Source organism: Lactuca virosa, chromosome 8, assembly GCF_052849685.1.
Source record: "Lactuca virosa cultivar CGN04683 chromosome 8, Lactuca_virosa_CGN04683_v6, whole genome shotgun sequence".
NCBI classification, from domain to species: Eukaryota; Viridiplantae; Streptophyta; class Magnoliopsida; order Asterales; family Asteraceae; genus Lactuca; species Lactuca virosa.
Window position 1 is genome coordinate 183,120,566 of NC_136433.1, and position 8,958 is coordinate 183,129,523.

Genomic DNA, 8,958 nt, shown 5'->3' on the forward strand with positions numbered 1-8,958 from the left:
AGAAAAATAAAAACTAATCTCTCTCTCTCTCTCTCTCTCTCTCTCTTTCTCTCAAAACATCCCTCCCTCTCGTTCGTATCTCACCAGCCAATAGCACCGTTTCCCGACCTCCTCCATCTTCCTCCTTATTCAAACCAAGAACCACCACCGCCTGCTACCTTTCCTCTCCATTCATCGTCGAGTACAAACACCACCAAGGGTGGTGTTCCTGTGGTGACCACCGAGAGGCACGGTCACCTGACCATCCATCGTGAAGAAAAACCCCAAAGTGATTGGGTCGACATACTATTTGGATCTCGAACCTCCAGAGAATCGACGAGCACCACTGGTGGCATATCGACAACTTCAAATCCAAGCTTCGGTGATTCCGGTAATGGAGGAGCATTCACCGTCAATCTACAAAAATTGATTTTAGGTTTAGGGTTCACATCAGATTTAGCGATTGTTCTGGAGGAGCATTCGCTGAATGTGGAGGAGCATTCGTTGAATGTGGCTTGATGTCGATTTTTGGATTTCTCGGTAGAGGCGAAGGCGGTGGTCGACGAATTACAGTTTCCTACCCTCCAGATTTAGCGATTGTTGTGGAATTCGTCTTGATTGTTACGATGGAGAGATCCGTTTTTTGTGAGATCATCCCTACATCTACAAAAATCGATTTTAGGTTTAGGGTTCACATCAGAAATTGATTCAGATTAAGTGATGGTTGTGGAATCCATGCCCTCCCTCTTTCATCTAGTTGATTTGCTCCTGTATATCTCTCTGATCTTTGTTGAACCAGTTCATTTGATGTATTTTCTGATAGATGATTCAATCTGGTTAATGTTTCAAGATTGATTTTGATTTTAGGTCACGACAGGGGGAGGGCGGAGTGGTCTGAGAACTACGGTGGCAGTCGGTGGTGCTCGTTCTGACGACTCATGCTGCTTCTGTTTATTTCTTCCGACGAGGTCGACGCGTGAGCGATGAGGGGAGGAAGGAGTAAGGGTCGAGGATGTTTGGAGCTGTTGTACTTGACTGGAACGAAAATAGAGAGAGAGAGAGAGAGAGATAGATAGATAGATTATTTTTTATTTTTCTTTTAATCAGAAAAAACATTTAAATAAATAAATAAAAATAGAAAAAGAAAGTAAAAAGGGTAAATCCGTCATTTTAAATATTTCTAAATCAAATTGGACTAAAATCGCAACAAAATGAAAACTTTGGACCTGTGGTGCTAGTCAAAACTTTTTTAGACCAAAGTGGCAATTTTGAGCAAACCACAGGGACCATTTGTGCAGTTTAGTCTTTTTGAATCAAATTTTGAAATAATACCCCCTTTTTTAATATATACAGAAGTGGTTTCATAAAATCTAAAGTTTAGTCTTTAAGTTTAAAAAACCACATAGATGGTCGCTGTGGTTTCAAAAATTTTAACAAATGATCATTTTAGCTAACACCGTCATCTTTTGATTGTTAATAGAAAGGCATTTCCGTCATCTCACAAAACAATGACCATTTATGAAGTTTTTGTTATTTAAAAAAAAGTTAAAAGAAATTATAATTATTTAATACATAAATGGTCTCTCTCTCTCTCTCTCTCTCTCTCTCTCTCACAGATATGAAATCATCGCATAGAAAAACAATGTTTGACTGAAAGGGCAACCACCCTTAGATCGAGAACATGGAAATAATTGTTTAAAACGTATGATACTGTCTTTGTAGATAGACTCTATAACTCATCCATGGATTATATTGCTACTTACGTCCAGTCATTTTTGCTACTTACGGACCCTACTAGAAGTTCTTAAAGAAGATCGTCATCTCAGAACTCCTCAATGCTAAAACGCTCAATTCCCTCTATCCAGTCAGAAACGAAGAAATCAATCGTTTTTTAAGATTTTTATCAGAGAAAGCCAGAGTTGGGAAGTCGGTAGAACTTGAAGGGGAGCTTATAAAGATGGTGAACAGTATTATATCACGAATGCTTATGAGCAAGAGGTGTTCAGACGAAGATGACGATGCAGGAAACATAAAAAACATAGTTACCGACATAGGCGAACTCATGTTTACATTTAACCTTTCAGATCATATATGGTTCCTTAATAATATATAGATGTACAAGGAATTGGAAAAAGGTCAAAGGAAATTTGTGGAAGATTTGATGAGATGATAGAAAATATCATGGAGAAGCGTGAAGAGGCAAGAAAGCAAAATTACAAGAAGGCAGAAGTCAGGGACTTGCTTGACCTTTACTCGACATCTCATAAGATGATAGCATGGAGATAAAGTTGAGCATAGACAACATTAAAGCCTTCATTATGGTAATTAACATCAGCAGATCATATTTCAACCTTTGTTATATCTATATTTGCATCTACTAACATATATGTGTTTAATTTCAGGATATAATTAGTGCAGGAACACACTTCTGCCATTACTACCGAGTGGGCTTTAGCAGAACTCGTAAACCATCCCCACATAATAAAAAAAGTTGTTGAAGAAATCAAGAAAGATATGGGACAAGATAGAATATTAGGAGAATCAAACATACCAAACCTTCCTTATCTTCAAGCAATCGTGAAGGAATCACTACATCTTCACCTCACAGCTCCAGTGATTCAAAGAATCTCAACAGAAGATTCCACCATAAGAGGTTACCATATTCCGGCAAATATACATCCACGGCGACCCAAAATGCCCAATTTTCCCATACCGAGGCTGCAGTTGAAGATGATGACGTCCGACGAGTCGTAACAGCCATCTATTAGTGGTGGTGTTGCTGTTTCACAGAGAGAGAGAGAGAGAGGGAGAGAGAGAGATGGCACCCTTTATATATTAAATAATTATAATTTCCTTTATCTTTTTTTTAAATAGAAAAAACTTCATAAATGGTCCTTGTTTTATGAAATGACGGAGCCAGTAATTAGACCCCAAATTACCACACAGTTATTTGAGATTATGTTGTGATATGTTAGAACAGCATGTTGGTGATAGGCTAGGGATCTTCAGAAATCCGCATGATAGAATTGCCTGATTATATGATGCCTTATCTATTGTAGAATGCCTTATTGATTGTTGTATGACTCTTTCGTGTGTGATCTAACTATTGAGTGAATGCGCTAAGTCACATACTGCATGAGTTAAATGGCCTTAGGTTAAGGGATTTGGTCTTGTTGCACAGCTCTTGTATGAGTCCAACCTGTAACGCCCGGTTCCCGGTACGTATTTTTAAATTTAAAGATTTTATGTTTTTACACTGGGACTCGGCGAGTTGGAGGCCCAACTCGTCCAGTAGACAAGACTTTGGACGCGGGTTTTAAGTAACCTACTCGACGAGTCGAGAGCCCGACTCGGCGAGTAGGACTGTCTGGATGAAACCCTAATATTTAGGGTTTGCACCCTATTTAAACAACTTATCTTGTCTCAACCCAACCTCCATCGTCCCTCCCAACTCAGAGAAACCCTAAATCGAAAACCTAACCTCGTTTGAGTGTTCCTGAGCCATTTTTATGTGTTTGTGGTGATTGTGAAGCTTGAGAAGGAATAAGGAGCTTGGAAGTTCGAGTGGAAGTTAGTAGATCCAAAGGTTGTGCCCCATTTCTAGCTCACTTGAGGTATAAAGCTGAAACCTTGACCATCTAACTATTAGATCTCTAGTTAGGGCTCATTTATACCCTTTTCTAAGCTTTGTAAGGCCATATTCGGGATTGGGTGTGTATCATGGTTCATGGAGTTACACTTCGGATCTGGAACCATTGAGGGTTCCCATGGCATAAAGGTGCCAACTTTATGGCCATGGGAAGCCCATGCATCTTATAAACCCCATTTTATCTTTTTTGAGCCAAAAACCCCATGCATGGACATCAAGTTCGTAGCTTTACATAAATGGACCCTAGGAGGTCAGATCTATGATTTGGATGCATTAAGACCCACTGAAATCGACTGCATAGTTTTGGACAAAGAGGGACTCGGCGAGTCGGGTCACAGTTTCCCTCAAACGTCTTCTGGAAATGGTCTTTGGTTGAGTTGAAGGAAAACTCATCCTGTTGTCATTTGTTATGGACTTGAAGATCGAAGGACTCGACGAGTTCAAGGCAATGTCCCAACCACATGAAGACGGACTCGACGAGTTCAAGGAGAACTCGGCGAGTCATAGACTAAACACCTTCATGCGGATGAAGATGAACTCGACAAGTTCAAGGATGAACTCGGCGAGTCAGTTGAAGAAGGTCCCGATATTTTGTTGAAGGCGAACTCGTTGAGCTCTTGATAGACTCGACAAGTAGGGACGGGGTTGTAGCGTTTTGTGGATGTGGGGACTCAACGAGTTGATGGACCAACTCGGCGAGTCTAGTCAACAAGATGTTGACTTTGACCAAAGTTGACTTTGACCAGGGTTTTGACCTTGACTTTGACTTGGACTTGAGTTGACCCTTGTAAGGGTTATGAGTATGAAATGGTATTTTAGAATGGTTGTTGTGTAGGGATTGAGAGGAGTTGATCCCGACAGCGAGGACAGTTCAGACACTTCACGACATTGAGGTGAGTTACCTTCCAGTAGAAGTGGGTCTACGACCACAATGCCGACCCACTAGTAGGAGTTGGTTGATAGATGATTGTCTTTGTGATAATTATCTAGGTTTACTACTACCCGATATGTTTTATGCAATTAGCATGTTGTGATATATGTGATAGTGGTAGTAGGGGGATTAGTCCCGATTACCGGTTGAAAGATACCGAAGGGGTCGTCAGAACCCATGCATGTCTAGCGGTATGTATGATATGTTGTTATGTGGTAGTGGTAGGGGTGAAATAGTCCCAGTTACTGGTTGAAAGATACCGAAGGGGAGGTTAGCTCCCAATTACCGTTTGAAAGATACCGAAGGGGAGGTTAGCTCCCGGTTACCGGTTGAAAGATACCGAAAGGGAGGTTAGTTCCCGGTTACCGGTTGAAAGATACCGAAGGGGAGGTTAGTGTTGGGTTTTATACAAACAATCCTATGTGTGCATGCAACCCTAGAGTTGGATCTATGTTTTCACTATTAGTTATACAACTTTATGAACACAAAAGAACCCTAGCATGCATCTACTATTTTCGAAATTGACATAGGAGAATAGAATACATACCTTTTGTTGGTATGTAGTAATAACAACTAGTTCCTTGAATTTCCTTAGCTCTTGAAAGCAAGTACCACAAGTGTAGTACCTCTAATGGCTCACAAACACACTTTGAGTGAGAGGATGAATATGAGAGAGAGGAGGAAAGGTACTAAGCTCCAAAATTCGGCCCTAGTAGGGTTTTCCCAAGGGGTGGTCGAATTCTAGTACCTTAGGGTGCTATTTATACTTGAGGCTAGCTAGGGTTTCAAGGTGGAAACCCTAATCCCTTAGCTTAGGGCCTAAGCAAGTTCATGGACTCCTTTCCTTAAGCCCTTGGACGAAAACTCCTAGATCCTTCTAGGATTTTCGTTCAAGCCTTAATAAAGGTGATCCAATAGCCCAAAGTCTCAACTATCAAATAATTACAAAACAGCCCATGTACTTTTAATTAATTCCTTTAATCCCAAAATTAATTCCTAATTAATTTCTGATTAAATACTAATTAATAATACGATTCCAAATTCATATATTATTCATATAATATAATAAATAAATCATATTTATGCCCTAATCAACCTCTCTCCTCAACTGTCATCCTATCTAGTCACCCGTGTGAAGGCAACCCAAAAGGACCATGCTCACAATCGGGTCAAGTACATACCAAAATAGTTATGGACTTAGACACTAATCCAACAGTTAGTTCCCGGTTACCGGTTGAAAGATACCGAAGGGGAGCCCAGCTCCCAGTTATGCAAGACAGATACCGGTTGAAAGATACCAAGGGACAGACATTATGTGGTATGTGGTATGATGGGGGAACTCATTAAGCTTTGTGCTTACGGTTTTCAGTTTTGGTTTCAGGTACCTCTTCGTCGAAGGGGAAGGAGCCGGCACGGTAGCAGCGTGTAACGACCCAAATATCAAGGGTAAAAATTTCATTTTTAATATAGCCAAAACTTAGATATCATTTATTCCCAACATTCCAAAACACCGTTAGTTAAAATATTTATCAGAGTTTATCCCAAAATCATTTATTGCGGAAAACATGGGTGTGCGCATTGCGATCAATCCGAGTCCTTCTTTTCCAAATCAATGATACCTGAAACCAATAAACAAAACTGTAAGCACGAAGCTTAGTGAGTTGCCCAGAGCATACCCCACACAGTCCACATAATCACATAATCCATATTAGCTATAAAAGCTACATAAACCATATAAATCACATATCCATATAAATCACATAGCCATGCATATCAATATATACGGATGTCGTGGGCTCGTCCCCAGGGTCTTACTTCAGGATGCCATGGGCTCCCCACATGGTCTTACACCTAAGTGCCATGGGCTCTCCCATGGTCTTTGATAGGAAAGTTATGGGCCCTCCACATGGTCTTACATCCAGGTGCCATGGGCTCTCCCATGGTCTTCCATGCAAATATCACAAGACAATTAGCATACCACATATACATGCATACCAAACATATCAGTAGTGAATCTACAATAAACACTACAACATAGTAGAAAAGCCATGGGCTCTCCTCATGGTCTTACATCCAGGTGTCATGGGCTCTCCCATGGTCTTCCATACAAGCATAACACATATACTACTAACATACTTCCTAGCACGTAACCAGCTAACATGCCACATAATACAACTTCAACTAGTGTACTACATATCATAAAATGTGCCGGCCTTGGTGCCTTAGACCCATTGGTATGGTGAGGAGACTCACCTGGCACTGCTGAAGTCCCGCAGACTCAATCCTACACTGTCAAAGTCCCGCAGACTCAACCCCAGCTGCTGGATGACAGATTCCCGAACTGTCAACACCAAATAACACCCAATTAATAATTGGGTTCCACTACATAACCATAAGTACATACTTTGGATAATTACTACATTACCCCAAGCTTGGCTTATTCAAGCCCAAGGCCCAATCCTTAGGCCCAAGGTCAACTAGGAATCAAAGCCAGACACATGGTCCAATTTTCCAAATTGGGCCCAAGCCTATACATGATCTTATTTCAAGGCCTAAAATCATATAACCATTAAGGCCCAAACTACGGCCCATCTATGGCCCAATTTTCCAAATTGGGCCCAACTCCCATACGGGCCTTACCTCAAAGCCCATTAATTATTCTAGTCCATTTGCTTGATCTTGGATGGCCCCTTAATAACCCAATCATCGAGGCCCAATAAAAAGGCCCAACTTAAGGCCCAAGTGAAATTAGGGTTTCACATAAAATGATGATTAGGGTTAAGTTTCCAACTTAACCCATTAAGGACTTAATCCATTAAGTCCAATATTGCTTAGATTAATCTTTGCCAATGATTATTATTTAATATTTCAAACTATTAAATAATCCCCGTGTGCGTGTCCCGATTAATTCTCAAAATTAGGGTTTTATTGGCATTAGGGTTTTCCAAACCCTAATTAGGGTTTCCAACCCAAATACTAGCCCATTTATCAATTTGTTGGGCTTTTAGGTCAATTAGGGCTTTATTGGGACCATTAGGGCTTACAAGGCCCATTAGGGTTTCAAGCACCCCAAACGAATCAAACTCAACGAGGTAAGTGCACCGCCACCCGACACGGCGGCCGGTGGCGGCAGCCACCACCCTACGGTGGTGGTTTTAGCGTTTATTTTCATTATTCTAATCACCGGTTACAAAGTTACAATGCAAAATACCAAATTCACACACTCACACACGCACTAAAATACATATACACGGCGACACATGGTGGCAGCCACCACCTCACAGTGGTGGTGGTGGCTTTCCGGCCAAATAAACTCCACACACAACACATACTCGTATAACGATACACCCTACGAAGATTAGCACAATACAACAGCATACCCACCCATTGTAAACCACGAACTCAGCCACACCGGTGGCTGGCGACGACCGGAAACACCACAGAAGGTGGTCACTCGAGGCTTAAGGTGGCGTCGGTCACAGTTAAGCGTAACATCGTTGGGACGAAGAAGAGATAGGAGCAAAGGGAGACCGGAACAGCACCGACAACAGCCATGGGCGGCTGAGAACGACAACAGAAAGAAGAAGAAGAAAGAAGCGCAGTTGGAGTAGCACCGGTGACAGTTTCTTATTCAACGGAAGCGAGCAACGACGGTAGCAGCTCCGGTATTCGACTTCGATGGTTGTAGGAGCAGCGACGGTTGGGTTTGGCGGTCACAACAACTTCTAACGGCGGTTCACGACCCATCTTCGCTCCGCGTTCCGCCGCTGGCCTCCGGTGGACTTCCCGGATGTACGCTGCATTCCCGACAATGGTGGTGTTGCTACGATGGCGAGATATCGATGACGGAGGCGGCTTCCATGGTGGCGACGTCAAGAAGTGAAGAAGAAGGAGGTGGCGGCTGTTAGAAGAGGGAGGCATAAGGGTGGTGCGGCTGAGTGTTCTAGGGTTAGGGTTAACAGGACTATATACCCGCCTCCCATATAATTTCCTTCCATAATGACAAGATCGGTCCTTCCCTTCTCTTTTTCTTTCAAACTAAGTCCACAATTTAACCTGACTTCAGAAATTTCTTTCAACTCCAATCCCAAAATTTACCCAACAACCCCTAGCTTTCAAAATCCTTTCTTACCAAGTCCAATACTTGCCAAACACCCCCTGTCTTCTACATATCTTTACAAAATAAATCCCAGAAATACACTTTAGCCCCCGAATAATCCAAATTATAACGTTTGGCTCCCCAAAACCAACACTCCGCTTAATAATATGAATTTAGGACGACTATTCGTTCATCAATTTTTTATCTATTTATTTATTTAATAATCAGGATGTTACAACTCTCCCCCACTTAAATTAGATTTCGTCCTCAAAATTATTCCTTACCATCCCTTACACGCCC

General features: G+C 41.7%; 1 pseudogene; it reads left to right on the forward strand.

Moving 5' to 3' along the window:
- The first annotated feature begins 1,682 nt into the window (after positions 1 to 1,682).
- On the forward strand, positions 1,683 to 2,733 carry LOC145131114 (cytochrome P450 93A2-like; annotated as a pseudogene).
- The last annotated feature ends 6,225 nt before the right edge of the window (positions 2,734 to 8,958 follow it).